Genomic DNA, 19,746 nt, shown 5'->3' with positions numbered 1-19,746 from the left:
AACGTCGTATACTATTACGTACTAACGTATAACGTCATATACTATTACGTACTAACGTATAACGTTATATACTATTACGTAATGACGTATAACGTTATATACGATTACGTAATGACGTGTAACGTTATATACTAATACGTAATAACGTGTAACGTTATATACTAATACGTAATAACGTATAACGTTATATACTAATACGTAATGACGTATAACGTTATATACTATTACGTAATGACGTATAACGTTACATACTAATACGTAATGACGTATAACGTTATATACTATTACGTACTAACGTATAACGTTATATACCATTACGTACTAACGTATAACGTTATATACCAATACGTAATAACGTATAACGTTATATGTTAATACGTGATGACGTATAACGTTATATACTATTACGTACTAACGTGGAACGTTATATGTTAATACGTACTAACGTATAACGTTATATACTATTACGTACTAACGTATAACGTTATATAGCATTACGAAATGACGTATAACGTTATATACCATTACGTTCTAACGTATAACGTTATATACTATTACGTACTAACGTATAACGTTATATACTAATACGTAATAACGTATAACGTTATATGTTAATACGTAATGACGTATAACGTTATATACCATTACGTACTAACGTATAACGTTATATAATAATACGTAATAACGTATAACGTTATATGCTATTACGAACTAACGTATAACGTTATATACTAATACGTAATAACGTATAACGTTATATGTTAATACGTAATGACGTATAACGTTATATACCATTACGTACTAACGTATAACGTTATATAATAATACGTAATAACGTATAACGTTATATGCTATTACGAACTAACGTATAACGTTATATACTATTACGTAATGGCGTATAACGTTATATACTATTACGTACTGACGTATAACGTCATATACTATTACGTACTAACGTATAACGTCATATACTATTACGTACTAACGTATAACGTTATATACTATTACGAAATGACGTATAACGTTATATACGATTACGTAATGACGTGTAACGTTATATACTAATACGTAATAACGTGTAACGTTATATACTAATACGTAATAACGTATAACGTTATATGTTAATACGTAATGACGTATAACGTTATATACTATTACGTAATGACGTATAACGTTATATACTAATACGTAATAACGTATAACGTTATATAGTATTACGTAATAACGTATAACATTATATACTATTACGTACTAACGTGTAACGTTATATACTATTACGTACTAACATATAACGTTATATGCTAATACGTAATAACGTTATATACTAATACGTACTAACGTATAACGTTATATACCATTACGTACTAACGTATAATGTTATATACTAATACGTAATAACGTATAACGTTATATGTTAATACGTGATGACGTATAACGTTATATACTATTACGTACTAACGTGTAACGTTATATGTTAATACGTACTAACGTATAACGTTATATACTATTACGTACTAAAGTATAACGTCATATACTATTACGTACTAACGTATAACGTTATATACTATTACGAAATGACGTATAACGTCATATACTATTACGTACTAACGTATAACGTTATATACTATTACGAAATGACGTATAACGTTATATACGATTACGTAATGACGTGTAACGTTATATACTAATACGTAATAACGTGTAACGTTATATACTAATACGTAATAACGTATAACGTTATATAGTATTACGTAATAACGTATAACGTTATATACTATTACGTAATAACGTATAACGTTATATAGTATTACGTAATAACGTATAACGTTATGTACTATTACGTACTAACGTATAACGTTATATACTAATACGTAATAACGTATAACGTTATATACTATTACGTAATGACGTATAACGTTATATACTATTACGTACTAACGTATAACGTCGTATACTATTACGTACTAACGTGTAACGTTATATACTATTACGTACTAACGTGTAACGTTATATACTAATACGTAATAACGTATTTACGTTATATACTAATACGTAATAACGTATAACGTTATATACTAATACGTAATAACGTATAACGTTACATACTAATACGTAACAACGTATAACGTTATATACAAATACGTAATAACGTATAACGTTATATACTCTTACGTAATGACGTATAACGTTATATACTATTACGTACTAACGTATAACGTTATATACCATTACGTACTAACGTATAACGTTATATAGTAATACGTAATCACGTATAACGTTATATGCTATTACGAACTAACGTGTAACGTTATATACTATTACGTAATGACGTATAACGTTATATACTATTACGTACTAACGTATAACGTCGTATACTATTACGTACTAACGTATAACGTCATATACTATTACGTACTAACGTATAACGTTATATACTATTACGTAATGACGTATAACGTTATATACGATTACGTAATGACGTGTAACGTTATATACTAATACGGAATAACGTGTAACGTTATATACTAATACGTAATAACGTATAACGTTATATACTAATACGTAATGACGTATAACGTTATATACTATTACGTAATGACGTATAACGTTATATACTAATACGTAATGACGTATAACGTTATATACTATTACGTACTAACGTATAACGTTATATACCATTACGTACTAACGTATAACGTTATATACCAATACGTAATAACGTATAACGTTATATGTTAATACGTGATGACGTATAACGTTATATACTATTACGTACTAACGTGGAACGTTATATGTTAATACGTACTAACGTATAACGTTATATACTATTACGTACTAACGTATAACGTTATATAGCATTACGAAATGACGTATAACGTTATATACCATTACGTACTAACGTATAACGTTATATACTATTACGTACTAACGTATAACGTTATATACTAATACGTAATAACGTATAACGTTATATGTTAATACGTAATGACGTATAACGTTATATACCATTACGTACTAACGTATAACGTTATATAATAATACGTAATAACGTATAACGTTATATGCTATTACGAACTAACGTATAACGTTATATACTATTACGTAATGACGTATAACGTTATATACTATTACGTACTGACGTATAACGTCATATACTATTACGTACTAACGTATAACGTCATACACTATTACGTACTAACGTATAACGTTATATACTATTACGAAATGACGTATAACGTTATATACGATTACGTAATGACGTGTAACGTTATATACTAATACGTAATAACGTGTAACGTTATATACTAATACGTAATAACGTATAACGTTATATAGTATTACGTACTAACGTATAACGTTATATAATAATACGTAATAACGTATAACGTTATATGCTATTACGAACTAACGTATAACGTTATATACTATTACGTAATGACGTATAACGTTATATACTATTACGTACTGACGTATAACGTCATATACTATTACGTACTAACGTATAACGTCATATACTATTACGTACTAACGTATAACGTTATATACTATTACGAAATGACGTATAACGTTATATACGATTACGTAATGACGTGTAACGTTATATACTAATACGTAATAACGTGTAACGTTATATACTAAAACGTAATAACGTATAACGTTATATAGTATTACGTAATAACGTATAACGTTATATACTATTACGTAATAACGTATAACGTTATATAGTATTACGTAATAACGTATAACGTTATGTACTATTACGTACTAACGTATAACGTTATATACTAATACGTAATAACGTATAACGTTATATACTATTACGTAATGACGTATAACGTTATATACTATTACGTACTAACGTATAACGTTATATACTAATACGTAATAACGTATGACGTTATATACTATTACGTACTAACGTATAACGTCGTATACTATTACGTACTAACGTATAACGTCATATACTATTACGTACTAACGTATAACGTTATATACTATTACGTAATGACGTATAACGTTTTATACTAATACGTAATAACGTATAACGTTATATGTTAATACGTAATGACGTATAACGTTATATAATATTACGTAATGACGTATAACGTTATATACTAATACGTAATAACGTATAACGTTATATAGTATTACGTAATAACGTATAACATTATATACTATTACGTACTAACGTGTAACGTTATATACTATTACGTACTAACATATAACGTTATATGCTAATACGTAATAACGTTATATACTAATACGTACTAACGTATAACGTTATATACCATTACGTACTAACGTATAACGTTATATACTAATACGTAATAACGTATAACGTTATATGTTAATACGTAATGACGTATAACGTTATATACTATTACGTACTAACGTGTAACGTTATATGTTAATACGTACTAACGTATAACGTTATATACTATTACGTACTAACGTTTAACGTTATATAGCATTACGAAATGACGTATAACGTCATATACCATTACGTACTAACGTATAACGTTATATACTATTACGTACTAACGTGTAACGTTATATACTATTACGTACTAACGTATAACGTTATATGCTAATACGTAATAACGTTATATACTAATACGTAATAACGTATAACGTTATATACTAATACGTAATAACGTATAACGTTATATACTAATACGTAATAACGTATAACGTTATATACTATTACGTACTAACGTGTAACGTTATATACTATTACGTACTAACGTGTAACGTTATATACTAATACGTAATAACGTATTTACGTTATATACTAATACGTAATAACGTATAACGTTATATACTAATACGTAATAACGTATAACGTTATATACTAATACGTAATAACGTATAACGTTATATACTATTACGTACTAACGTGTAACGTTATATACTATTACGTAATGACATATAACGTTATATACTAATACGTAATAACGTATAACGTTATATACTATTACGTACTAACGTGTAACGTTATATACTATTACGTCCTAACGTGTAACGTTATATACTAATACGTAATAACGTATAACGTTATATGCTAATACGTAATAACGTTATATACTAATACGTAATAACGTATAACGTTATATACTAATACGTAATAACGTATAACGTTATATACTAATACGTAATAACGTATAACGTTATATACTAATACGTAATAACGTATAACGTTATATACTATTACGTACTAACGTGTAACGTTATATACTATTACGCAATGACGTATAACGTTATATACTAATACGTAATAACGTATAACGTTATATAGTATTACGTAATAACGTATAACATTATATACTATTACGTACTAACGTGTAACGTTATATACTATTACGTACTAACGTATAACGTTATATGCTAATACGTAATAACGCTATATACTAATACGTAATAACGTATAACGTTATATACTAATACGTAATAACGTATAACGATATATACAAATACGTAATAACGTATAACGTTATATACTCTTACGTAATGACGTGTAACGTTATATACTATTACGTACTAACATATAACGTTATATACTAAAACGTAATAACGTATAACGTTATATGTTAATACGTAATGACGTATAACGTTATATACCATTACGTAATGACGTATAACGTTATATACCATTACGTACTAACGTATAACGTTATATACTAATACGTAATAACGTATAACGTTATATACTATTACGTACTAACCTATAACGTTATATACTAATACGTAATAACGTATAACGTTATATACTATTACGTACTAACGTGTAACGTTATATACTATTACGTACTAACGTGTAACGTTATATACTAATACGTAATAACGTATTTACGTTATATACTAATACGTAATAACGTATAACGTTATATACTAATACGTAATAACGTATAACGTTATATGCTAATACGTAATAACGTTATATACTAATACGTAATAACGTATAACGTTATATGTTAATACGTAATGACGTATAACGTTATATACCATTACGTAATGACGTATAACGTTATATACCATTACGTACTAACGTATAACGTTATATACTAATACGTAATAACGTATAACGTTATATACTATTACGTACTAACCTATAACGTTATATACTAATACGTAATAACGTATAACGTTATATACTATTACGTACTAACGTGTAACGTTATATACTATTACGTACTAACGTGTAACGTTATATACTAATACGTAATAACGTATTTACGTTATATACTAATACGTAATAACGTATAACGTTATATACTAATACGTAATAACGTATAACGTTATATACTAATACGTAACAACGTATAACGTTATATACAAATACGTAATAACGTATAACGTTATATACTCTTACGTAATGACGTATAACGTTATATACTATTACGTACTAACGTATAACGTTATATACCATAACGTACTAACGTATAACGTTATATAATAATACGTAATCACGTATAACATTATATGCTATTACGAACTAACGTGTAACGTTATATACTATTACGTAATGACGTATAACGTTATATACTATTACGTACTAACGTATAACGTCGTATACTATTACGTACTAACGTATAACGTCATATACTATTACGTACTAACGTATAACGTTATATACTATTACGTAATGACGTATAACGTTATATACGATTACGTAATGACGTGTAACGTTATATACTAATACGTAATAACGTGTAACGTTATATACTAATACGTAATAACGTATAACGTTATATACTAATACGTACTAACGTGTAACGTTATATACTAATACGTAATAACGTATTTACGTTATATACTAATACGTAATAACGTATAACGTTATATACTAATACGTAATAACGTATAACGTTATATACTAATACGTAATAACGTATAACGTTATATACTATTACGTACTAACGTGTAACGTTATATACTATTACGTAATGACATATAACGTTATATACTAATACGTAATAACGTATAACGTTATATACTATTACGTACTAACGTGTAACGTTATATACTATTACGTCCTAACGTGTAACGTTATATACTAATACGTAATAACGTATAACGTTATATGCTAATACGTAATAACGTTATATACTAATACGTAATAACGTATAACGTTATATACTAATACGTAATAACGTATAACGTTATATACTAATACGTAATAACGTATAACGTTATATACTAATACGTAATAACGTATAACGTTATATACTATTACGTACTAACGTGTAACGTTATATACTATTACGCAATGACGTATAACGTTATATACTAATACGTAATAACGTATAACGTTATATAGTATTACGTAATAACGTATAACATTATATACTATTACGTACTAACGTGTAACGTTATATACTATTACGTACTAACGTATAACGTTATATGCTAATACGTAATAACGCTATATACTAATACGTAATAACGTATAACGTTATATACTAATACGTAATAACGTATAACGATATATACAAATACGTAATAACGTATAACGTTATATACTCTTACGTAATGACGTGTAACGTTATATACTATTACGTACTAACATATAACGTTATATACTAAAACGTAATAACGTATAACGTTATATGTTAATACGTAATGACGTATAACGTTATATACCATTACGTAATGACGTATAACGTTATATACCATTACGTACTAACGTATAACGTTATATACTAATACGTAATAACGTATAACGTTATATACTATTACGTACTAACCTATAACGTTATATACTAATACGTAATAACGTATAACGTTATATACTATTACGTACTAACGTGTAACGTTATATACTATTACGTACTAACGTGTAACGTTATATACTAATACGTAATAACGTATTTACGTTATATACTAATACGTAATAACGTATAACGTTATATACTAATACGTAATAACGTATAACGTTATATGCTAATACGTAATAACGTTATATACTAATACGTAATAACGTATAACGTTATATGTTAATACGTAATGACGTATAACGTTATATACCATTACGTAATGACGTATAACGTTATATACCATTACGTACTAACGTATAACGTTATATACTAATACGTAATAACGTATAACGTTATATACTATTACGTACTAACCTATAACGTTATATACTAATACGTAATAACGTATAACGTTATATACTATTACGTACTAACGTGTAACGTTATATACTATTACGTACTAACGTGTAACGTTATATACTAATACGTAATAACGTATTTACGTTATATACTAATACGTAATAACGTATAACGTTATATACTAATACGTAATAACGTATAACGTTATATACTAATACGTAACAACGTATAACGTTATATACAAATACGTAATAACGTATAACGTTATATACTCTTACGTAATGACGTATAACGTTATATACTATTACGTACTAACGTATAACGTTATATACCATAACGTACTAACGTATAACGTTATATAATAATACGTAATCACGTATAACATTATATGCTATTACGAACTAACGTGTAACGTTATATACTATTACGTAATGACGTATAACGTTATATACTATTACGTACTAACGTATAACGTCGTATACTATTACGTACTAACGTATAACGTCATATACTATTACGTACTAACGTATAACGTTATATACTATTACGTAATGACGTATAACGTTATATACGATTACGTAATGACGTGTAACGTTATATACTAATACGTAATAACGTGTAACGTTATATACTAATACGTAATAACGTATAACGTTATATACTAATACGTAATGACGTATAACGTTATATACCATTACGTAATGACGTATAACGTTATATACCATTACGTACTAACGTATAACGTTATATACTAATACGTAATAACGTATAACGTTATATACTATTACGTACTAACCTATAACGTTATATACTAATACGTAATAACGTATAACGTTATATACTATTACGTACTAACGTGTAACGTTATATACTATTACGTACTAACGTGTAACGTTATATACTAATACGTAATAACGTATTTACGTTATATACTAATACGTAATAACGTATAACGTTATATACTAATACGTAATAACGTATAACGTTATATGCTAATACGTAATAACGTTATATACTAATACGTAATAACGTATAACGTTATATGTTAATACGTAATGACGTATAACGTTATATACCATTACGTAATGACGTATAACGTTATATACCATTACGTACTAACGTATAACGTTATATACTAATACGTAATAACGTATAACGTTATATACTATTACGTACTAACCTATAACGTTATATACTAATACGTAATAACGTATAACGTTATATACTATTACGTACTAACGTGTAACGTTATATACTATTACGTACTAACGTGTAACGTTATATACTAATACGTAATAACGTATTTACGTTATATACTAATACGTAATAACGTATAACGTTATATACTAATACGTAATAACGTATAACGTTATATACTAATACGTAACAACGTATAACGTTATATACAAATACGTAATAACGTATAACGTTATATACTCTTACGTAATGACGTATAACGTTATATACTATTACGTACTAACGTATAACGTTATATACCATAACGTACTAACGTATAACGTTATATAATAATACGTAATCACGTATAACATTATATGCTATTACGAACTAACGTGTAACGTTATATACTATTACGTAATGACGTATAACGTTATATACTATTACGTACTAACGTATAACGTCGTATACTATTACGTACTAACGTATAACGTCATATACTATTACGTACTAACGTATAACGTTATATACTATTACGTAATGACGTATAACGTTATATACGATTACGTAATGACGTGTAACGTTATATACTAATACGTAATAACGTGTAACGTTATATACTAATACGTAATAACGTATAACGTTATATACTAATACGTAATGACGTATAACGTTATATACTATTACGTAATGACGTATAACGTTATATACTAATACGTAATGACGTATAACGTTATATACTATTACGTACTAACGTATAACGTTATATACCATTACGTACTAACGTATAACGTTATATACCAATACGTAATAACGTATAACGTTATATGTTAATACGTGATGACGTATAACGTTATATACTATTACGTACTAACGTGGAACGTTATATGTTAATACGTACTAACGTACAGGGTGCGCCGTTAGAATCCGGACAAAAGAAGTTTTGTGCAGAAAGTTGTTTATTTAAGTCAATACACAAAAACACATGAAAATGTTGTTATATCTCATTTAAAGGGTCCTTGCTGAGAACTTTTATTCTATGTAACCACCCTCTGCCTCTATGACCTGCTCTATTCTTGCTCTAAAGCGCGAGCACGCTGACTTCAACTGGTCGCGTTTAATTGTCGCGAATTCTGACTCGATAGCAGCTCGTAGGGAGTTGACGTTGGGGTGCCTGCATTTATTAGTTTGTCTCTCGATAACGCCCCACACGTAATAGTCCAATGGGTTTAGGTCGGGACTGTTAGGAGGCCAGAAATCTTTCGACCAAAACATGTCCACATTGTCAGAGAGCCAATTTTGAACAAGATGACTTGTGTGAGCAGGTGCGCCATCTTGTTGAAATAAATACGGCCTTCCAGAAGCCGTAATTTCCATCCACGGCTTTATTACTGTCTTCAGGACCTCCAAATAAACCTCCTTTGTGATTCTTTCGCCTTTTTGGAAGAAGTGCGGAGGCATGACGTCGCCCTCACTTGAGACAACGCTCAAAACGTGAACACTTGCTGGAAATTTGGTTTTGCCCACAACAAAATTAAATTACCGTCGATCTTGGGTAGCTAAAGAATTTTATAATTTCGACCGGCGTTCTCCCGGCGCGAAGACTTTCTATAATCGCCGCTCTTCTATCGTATTCCGGGTTTTGCTTAACGAGTTCTGTCATTTTGAGGTTATAGAAGACTTATTGACATATTTAACTAACTTCAGAGTCAATCAGCACAAACATCTGAATTCTAATATGGTGGGAACTACAAATTGAATTCTGTCCGAATTCTAACGGCGCACCCTGTATAACGTTATATACTATTACGTACTAACGTATAACGTTATATACCATTACGTAATGACGTATAACGTTATATACCATTACGTACTAACGTATAACGTTATATACTAATACGTAATCACGTATAACGTTATATACTATTACGTACTAACGTATAACGTTATATACTAATACGTAATAACGTATAACGTTATATACTATTACGTACTAACGTGTAACGTTATATACTAATACGTAATAACGTATTTACGTTATATACTAATACGTAATAACGTATAACGTTATATACTAATACGTAATAACGTATAACGTTATATACTATTACGTACTAACGTATAACGTTATATTCTAATACGTAATAACGTATAACGTTATATACTAATACGTAATAACGTATAACGTTATATACTAATACGTAATAACGTATAACGTTATATACTATTACGTACTAACGTATAACGTTATATACTAATACGTAATAACGTATAACGTTATATACTAATACGTAATAACGTATAACGTTATATACTATTACGTACTAACGTGTAACGTTATATACTAATACGTAATAACGTATAACGTTATATGTTAATACGTAATGACGTATAACGTTATATACCATTACGTAATGACGTATAACGTTATATACCATTACGTACTAACGTATAACGTTATATACTAATACGTAATAACGTATAACGTTATATACTATTACGTACTAACGTATAACGTTATATACTAATACGTAATAACGTATAACGTTATATACTATTACGTACTAACGTGTAACGTTATATACTATTACGTACTAACGTGTAACGTTATATACTAATACGCAATAACGTACTTACGTTATATACTAATACGTAATAACGTATAACGTTATATACTAATACGTAATAACGTATAACGTTATATACTATTACGTAATAACGTATAACATTATATACTATTACGTACTAACGTGTAACGTTATATACTATTACGTACTAACGTATAACGTTATATACTAATACGTAATAACGTATAACGTTATATACTATTACGTACTAACGTGTAACGTTATATACTATTACGTAATGACGTATAACGTTATATACTAATACGTAATAACGTATAACGTTATATAGTATTACGTAATAACGTGTAACGTTATATACTAATACGTAATAACGTATAACGTTATATACTATTACGTACTAACGTGTAACGTTATATACTAATACGTAATAACGTATTTACGTTATATACTAATACGTAATAACGTATAACGTTATATACTAATACGTAATAACGTATAACGTTATATACTATTACTTACTAACGTATAACGTTATATTGTAATACGTAATAACGTATAACGTTATATACTAATACGTAATAACGTATAACGTTATATACTATTACGTACTAACGTGTAACGTTATATACTACTACGTAATGACGTATAACGTTATATACTAATACGTACTAACGTGTAACGTTATATACTATTACGTAATGACGTATAACGTTATATACTAATACGTAATAGCGTATAACGTTATATACTAATACGTAATAACGCATAACGTTATATACTATTACGTACTAACGTGTAACGTTATATACTAATACGTAATAACGTATAACGTTATATGTTAATACGTAATGACGTATAACGTTATATACCATTACGTAATGACGTATAACGTTATATACCATTACGTACTAACGTATAACGTTATATACTAATACGTAATAACGTATAACGTTATATACTGTTACGTACTAACGTATAACGTTATATACTAATACGTAATAACGTATAACGTTATATACTATTACGTACTAACGTGTAACGTTATATACTATTACGTACTAACGTGTAACGTTATATACTAATACGCAATAACGTATTTACGTTATATACTAATACGTAATAACGTATAACGTTATATACTAATACGTAATAACGTATAACGTTATATACTATTACGTAATAACGTATAACATTATATACTATTACGTACTAACGTGTAACGTTATATACTATTACGTACTAACGTATAACGTTATATACTAATACGTAATAACGTATAACGTTATATACTATTACGTACTAACGTATAACGTTATATACTAATACGTAATAACGTATAACGTTATATACCATTACGTAATGACGTATAACGTTATATACCATTACGTACTAACGTATAACGTTATATACTAATACGTAATAACGTATAACGCTATATACTATTACGTACTAACGTATAACGTTATATACTAATACGTAATAACGTATAACGTTATATACTATTACGTACTAACGTGTAACGTTATATACTATTACGTAATGACGTATAACGTTATATACTAATACGTAATAACGTATAACTTTATATAGTATTACGTAATAACGTATAACGTTATATACTAATACGTAATAACGTATAACGTTATATACTATTACGTACTAACGTGTAACGTTATATACTAATACGTAATAACGTATTTACGTTATATACTAATACGTAATAACGTATAACGTTATATACTAATACGTAATAACGTATAACGTTATATACTATTACTTACTAACGTATAACGTTATATTCTAATACGTAATAACGTATAACGTTATATACTATTACTTACTAACGTATAACGTTATATTGTAATACGTAATAACGTATAACGTTATATACTAATACGTAATAACGTATAACGTTATATACTATTACGTACTAACGTGTAACGTTATATACTACTACGTAATGACGTATAACGTTATATACTAATACGTAATAACGTATAACGTTATATAGTATTACGTAATAACGTATAACAATATATACTAATACGTAATAATGTATAACGTTATATACTATAACGTACTAACGTGTAACGTTATATACTAATACGTAATAACGTATTTACGTTATATACTAATACGTAATAACGTATAACGTTATATACTAATACGTAATAACGTATAACGTTATATACTATTACGTACTAACGTATAACGTTATATACTAATACGTAATAACGTATAACGTTATATACTATTACGTAATGACGTATAACGTTATATACTAATACGTAATATCGTATAACGTTATATACTAATACGTAATAACGCATAACGCTATATACAAATACGTAATAACGTATAACGTTATATACTCTTACGTAATGACATATAACGTTATATACTATTACGTACTAACGTATAACGTTATATACTAATACGTAATAACGTATAACGTTATATGTTAATACGTAATGACGTATAACGTTATATACCATTACGTACTAACGTATAACGTTATATACTAATACGTAATAACGTATAACGTTATATACTATTACGTACTAACGTATAACGTTATATACTAATACGTAATAACGTATAACGTTATATACTATTACGTACTAACGTGTAACGTTATATACTATTACGTACTAACGTGTAACGTTATATACTAATACGCAATAACGTATTTACGTTATATACTAATACGTAATAACGTATAACGTTATATACTAATACGTAATAACGTATAACGTTATATACTATTACGTAATAACGTATAACATTATATACTATTACGTACTAACGTGTAACGTTATATACTATTACGTACTAACGTATAACGTTATATACTAATACGTAATAACGTATAACGTTATATACTATTACGTACTAACGTATAACGTTATATACTAATACGTAATAACGTATAACGTTATATACCATTACGTAATGACGTATAACGTTATATACCATTACGTACTAACGTATAACGTTATATACTAATACGTAATAACGTATAACGCTATATACTATTACGTACTAACGTATAACGTTATATACTAATACGTAATAACGTATAACGTTATATACTATTACGTACTAACGTGTAACGTTATATACTATTACGTAATGACGTATAACGTTATATACTAATACGTAATAACGTATAACTTTATATAGTATTACGTAATAACGTATAACGTTATATACTAATACGTAATAACGTATAACGTTATATACTATTACGTACTAACGTGTAACGTTATATACTAATACGTAATAACGTATTTACGTTATATACTAATACGTAATAACGTATAACGTTATATACTAATACGTAATAACGTATAACGTTATATACTATTACTTACTAACGTATAACGTTATATTCTAATACGTAATAACGTATAACGTTATATACTATTACTTACTAACGTATAACGTTATATTCTAATACGTAATAACGTATAACGTTATATACTATTACGTAATGACGTATAACGTTATATACTAATACGTAATAACGTATAACTTTATATAGTATTACGTAATAACGTATAACGTTATATACTAATACGTAATAACGTATAACGTTATATACTATTACGTACTAACGTGTAACGTTATATACTAATACGTAATAACGTATTTACGTTATATACTAATACGTAATAACGTATAACGTTATATACTAATACGTAATAACGTATAACGTTATATACTATTACTTACTAACGTATAACGTTATATTCTAATACGTAATAACGTATAACGTTATATACTAATACGTAATAACGTATAACGTTATATACTATTACGTACTAACGTGTAACGTTATATACTATTACGTAATGACGTATAACGTTATATACTAATACGTAATAACGTATAACGTTATATAGTATTACGTAATAACGTATAACGTTATATACTAATACGTAATAACGTATAACGTTATATACTATTACGTACTAACGTATAACGTTATATACTAATACGTAATAACGTATAACGTTATATGTTAATACGTAATGACGTATAACGTTATATACCATTACGTAATGACGTATAACGTTATATACCATTACGTACTAACGTATAACGTTATATACTAATACGTAATAACGTATAACGTTATATACTATTACGTACTAACGTATAACGTTATATACTAATACGTAATAACGTATAACGTTATATACTATTACGTACTAACGTATAACGTTATATACTAATACGTAATAACGTATAACGTTATATACCATTACGTAATGACGTATAACGTTATATACCATTACGTACTAACGTATAACGTTATATACTAATACGTAATAACGTATAACGCTATATACTATTACGTACTAACGTATAACGTTATATACTAATACGTAATAACGTATAACGTTATATACTATTACGTACTAACGTGTAACGTTATATACTATTACGTAATGACGTATAACGTTATATACTAATACGTAATAACGTATAACTTTATATAGTATTACGTAATAACGTATAACGTTATATACTAATACGTAATAACGTATAACGTTATATACTATTACGTACTAACGTGTAACGTTATATACTAATACGTAATAACGTATTTACGTTATATACTAATACGTAATAACGTATAACGTTATATACTAATACGTAATAACGTATAACGTTATATACTATTACTTACTAACGTATAACGTTATATTCTAATACGTAATAACGTATAACGTTGTATACTATTACTTACTAACGTATAACGTTATATTCTAATACGTAATAACGTATAACGTTATATACTATTACGTAATGACGTATAACGTTATATACTAATACGTAATAACGTATAACTTTATATAGTATTACGTAATAACGTATAACGTTATATACTAATACGTAATAACGTATAACGTTATATACTATTACGTACTAACGTGTAACGTTATATACTAATACGTAATAACGTATTTACGTTATATACTAATACGTAATAACGTATAACGTTATATACTAATACGTAATAACGTATAACGTTATATACTATTACTTACTAACGTATAACGTTATATTCTAATACGTAATAACGTATAACGTTATATACTAATACGTAATAACGTATAACGTTATATACTATTACGTACTAACGTGTAACGTTATATACTATTACGTAATGACGTATAACGTTATATACTAATACGTAATAACGTATAACGTTATATAGTATTACGTAATAACGTATAACGTTATATACTAATACGTAATAACGTATAACGTTATATACTATTACGTACTAACGTATAACGTTATATACTAATACGTACTAACGTATAACGTTATATACTAATACGTAATAACGTATAACGTTATATACCATTACGTAATGACGTATAACGTTATATACCATTACGTACTAACGTATAACGTTATATACTAATACGTAATAACGTATAACGCTATATACTATTACGTACTAACGTATAACGTTATATACTAATACGTAATAACGTATAACGTTATATACTATTACGTACTAACGTGTAACGTTATATACTATTACGTAATGACGTATAACGTTATATACTAATACGTAATAACGTATAACTTTATATAGTATTACGTAATAACGTATAACGTTATATACTAATACGTAATAACGTATAACGTTATATACTATTACGTACTAACGTGTAACGTTATATACTAATACGTAATAACGTATTTACGTTATATACTAATACGTAATAACGTATAACGTTATATACTAATACGTAATAACGTATAACGTTATATACTATTACTTACTAACGTATAACGTTATATTCTAATACGTAATAACGTATAACGTTGTATACTATTACTTACTAACGTATAACGTTATATTCTAATACGTAATAACGTATAACGTTATATACTATTACGTAATGACGTATAACGTTATATACTAATACGTAATAACGTATAACTTTATATAGTATTACGTAATAACGTATAACGTTATATACTAATACGTAATAACGTATAACGTTATATACTATTACGTACTAACGTGTAACGTTATATACTAATACGTAATAACGTATTTACGTTATATACTAATACGTAATAACGTATAACGTTATATACTAATACGTAATAACGTATAACGTTATATACTATTACTTACTAACGTATAACGTTATATTCTAATACGTAATAACGTATAACGTTATATACTAATACGTAATAACGTATAACGTTATATACTATTACGTACTAACGTGTAACGTTATATACTATTACGTAATGACGTATAACGTTATATACTAATACGTAATAACGTATAACGTTATATAGTATTACGTAATAACGTATAACGTTATATACTAATACGTAATAACGTATAACGTTATATACTATTACGTACTAACGTATAACGTTATATACTAATACGTAATAACGTATAACGTTATATGTTAATACGTAATGACGTATAACGTTATATACCATTACGTAATGACGTATAACGTTATATACCATTACGTACTAACGTATAACGTTATATACTAATACGTAATAACGTATAACGTTATATACTATTACGTACTAACGTATAACGTTATATACTAATACGTAATAACGTATAACGTTATATACTATTACGTACTAACGTGTAACGTTATATACTATTACGTACTAACGTGTAACGTTATATACTAATACGCAATAACGTATTTACGTTATATACTAATACGTAATAACGTATAACGTTATATACTAATACGTAATAACGTATAACGTTATATACTATTACGTAATAACGTATAACATTATATACTATTACGTACTAACGTGTAACGTTATATACTATTACGTACTAACGTATAACGTTATATACTAATACGTAATAACGTATAACGTTATATACTATTACGTACTAACGTATAACGTTATATACTAATACGTAATAACGTATAACGTTATATACCATTACGTAATGACGTATAACGTTATATACCATTACGTACTAACGTATAACGTTATATACTAATACGTAATAACGTATAACGCTATATACTATTACGTACTAACGTATAACGTTATATACTAATACGTAATAACGTATAACGTTATATACTATTACGTACTAACGTGTAACGTTATATACTATTACGTAATGACGTATAACGTTATATACTAATACGTAATAACGTGTAACGTTATATACTATTACGTAATGACGTATAACGTTATATACTAATACGTAATATCGTATAACGTTATATACTAATACGTAATAACGCATAACGCTATATACAAATACGTAATAACGTATAACGTTATATACTCTTACGTAATGACATATAACGTTATATACTATTACGTACTAACGTATAACGTTATATACTAATACGTAATAACGTATAACGTTATATGTTAATACGTAATGACGTATAACGTTATATACCATTACGTAATGACGTATAACGTTATATACCATTACGTACTAACGTATAACGTTATATACTAATACGTAATAACGTATAACGTTATATACTATTACGTACTAACGTATAACGTTATATACTAATACGTAATAACGTATAACGTTATATACTATTACGTACTAACGTGTAACGTTATATACTATTACGTACTAACGTGTATCGTTATATACTAATACGCAATAACGTATTTACGTTATATACTAATACGTAATAACGTATAACGTTATATACTAATACGTAATAACGTATAACGTTATATACTATTACGTAATAACGTATAACATTATATACTATTACGTACTAACGTGTAACGATATATACTATTACGTACTAACGTATAACGTTATATACTAATACGTAATAACGTATAACGTTATA

The sequence above is a fragment of the Bombus pascuorum genome, chromosome 6 (genome assembly GCF_905332965.1).
Source record: "Bombus pascuorum chromosome 6, iyBomPasc1.1, whole genome shotgun sequence".
In the NCBI taxonomy this organism is placed as follows: domain Eukaryota; kingdom Metazoa; phylum Arthropoda; class Insecta; order Hymenoptera; family Apidae; genus Bombus; species Bombus pascuorum.
Note: the sequence above shows the minus strand (reverse complement) of the source record.